This window comes from Schistocerca serialis, chromosome 1, assembly GCF_023864345.2.
Source record: "Schistocerca serialis cubense isolate TAMUIC-IGC-003099 chromosome 1, iqSchSeri2.2, whole genome shotgun sequence".
Taxonomy (NCBI): domain Eukaryota; kingdom Metazoa; phylum Arthropoda; class Insecta; order Orthoptera; family Acrididae; genus Schistocerca; species Schistocerca serialis.
In genome coordinates, this window is record NC_064638.1 from 719,643,856 (window position 1) to 719,646,185 (window position 2,330).

General features: G+C 44.3%; 1 pseudogene; it reads right to left on the reverse strand.

Annotated features, from left to right (window-relative positions):
• Positions 1–1,350: 1,350 nt before the first annotated feature.
• On the reverse strand, positions 1,351–1,468 carry LOC126426742 (5S ribosomal RNA; annotated as a pseudogene).
• Positions 1,469–2,330: the final 862 nt, after the last annotated feature.

Consider the following 2,330-nt stretch of genomic DNA (forward strand, 5'->3'; position numbering starts at 1 on the left):
TAGTATATGCAGCTGTTTATTAAGTTAGGAATATGTGTATTGCACCCCATTGATTATTATTATGAAATCTTTGAATGGAATGAGAAATTCTCTGCAAAAATTAAATGTAAAAATTATTTGTTTACTTTCAGTTTATCTGTAATCGATCTGAATGATACTTTAGTATGAGCTCATATCAAATGGCTTAGCGAAGCCATCTGTTGTTATTGTTATACTGGAACTGTCCGGACAAAAATTAATGGAGTTACATCACCAAAATACTAGCACCACGCAACTGTACTTTCCTCGCACATTGTTACTTCATTTTACTTTTTTATAAAAGCCAAGATGAAAAGAAAATGTTGCCACATAGAGGATTCTAACCCAGTCCCTTCGATTCTGCAGTCTACACCTAAGACTACTGCAGTTTATCGAAGTCGTGCGAATATCACCTTCTCTTTTGTTCATTAACCAAATAACACCGATACATTGTTAAACGGCATTTATTTAATGAAATCTTACGAAGGGTGATGAGTTTCTGAAAAATCTTCAGCGCACCGTTACCCTGAAATGGTAGGTCGTGAGCTGCTCCCACTAGAATAGGGAGACGAGTGGCGTCAGCAGGGTGCTCCGAGCTGCGCAGCTGCTAGTAGGGGAAGAGTGGAGGCAGATGGCTACGGTGAGACGCCTGCCCCCATCGTGGTGCTGCTGCTTGGACTGCTGCCAGAGCACAGTTGGTGACGTGGCGCAGAGCCGTTTCTTCACTAGATGCCTTGCGGTCTGGTGCCACCGTCACAACTGATTTCCGGGGTTTTCCAAGTGGCAGAAAAGATTTCTGACGCGACTCCAGCGGCAGTCTACAGCGACATGCTTGTCAGGAGTTCGGCGATGGTCGCTAGAGTGCGTCGAGCTTCCGTGGAAGTCACACGCTTTGGCGGTGCTCTTAAAAAGTTTGTGGTTGCGCAGCGTCATCGCAATGATGCCATAAAACATTATTTCTCTAATATAAACATTTAATAGGCACTACGCATTTTGACATTTTGAATCATTATATGATCCATACAATAAACTTTAACTGAGACACTAAAATTACTCATCTCAGTTGACTTTTATTACCTCCCTTCATATTTTGTGGAAAAACCTCTGTTTGGTCTAGTACTTTTTTTTTAGCACTCCGTCTTCGGGCCACGAGTGGCCTACCGAGACCATCCGACCGCCGTGTCATCTTCAGAGGAGGATGCGGATAGGAGGGGCCGTGGGGTCAGCGCACCGCTCTCCTGGTCGTTATGTTGGTATTCTTGACCGAAGCCACTACTATTCGGTCAAGTACCTCCTCAATTGGCATCACGGGGCTGAGTGCACCCCGAAAAATGGCAACAGCGCATGGCGGCCTGGATGGTCACCCATCCAAGTGCCGACCACGCCCGACAGCGCTTAACTTCGGTGATCTGACGGGAACCGGTGTAACCACTGCGGCAAGGCCGTTGCCATTGTTTAGTCTCGTAGATGATTAAATTTTGGACCATGTTATTGTTCTTTCCTAACAAGGAAAACGTTGACCCTTTGTTGTGGATATGCTGTAACAAATAATCAGTAACGTGTCAAAACTGTCAGATCGTGCAGGTGAGTGGTGTCTCGACACAATCCTAGCTCGGTCTGCCTCAGTATGGTTTCCAGGCACTCCTAAGGCCATTATGGGAAGCATTTGCACCCGTTACATTTTCCACAAAACAGAAGAACATGAAAAAAAAGACACATGTACAATAGAACACTGATACGCAGGTAGATTCCAGCAGTCATATATACAACCACAGATTTAGTCAAGGAGGGGAAGAAAGCCATTGTGCACTCCGTGTTTATACCTGTTGCAGTCTCTCCAGAAGTAGAAGGGGTCCTTCCGGATACCCTTCTCGGGTAAGTATAAAAAGCACTTCTGTCTCAAAGGGTGCAGGTCGAACACAGGAAAAATGTAGATCTAGGAACCATCGGTATAACACTTGCAAACTGACGTAGCTGTGTTGGAACAGTACCAGAGTTCCAAGCGCGAATAGAAAACACTGATGCTCAAATCATTATAGGCATTGAAAGTTGGCTAAAACCCGAGACACGTTCAGCCGACATTTTTGCGAAGGACGTAACGGTGTTCAGAAAGGACAGGCCAAATATAATTGGCGGTGGAGTGTTTTTTGCTGTTAGAAATAGTTCATCTTGTAGCGAAAGAGGGGTAGAGGTCATTCTTGGCAACCTAAATAAAATACATAATAATTGGATCCTTTAATCGACCTTCTAACTCAGATGACACAGTTTCTGAAAGGTTCAAAGAAAACTTGAGCCTAACATTAAACAGGTAC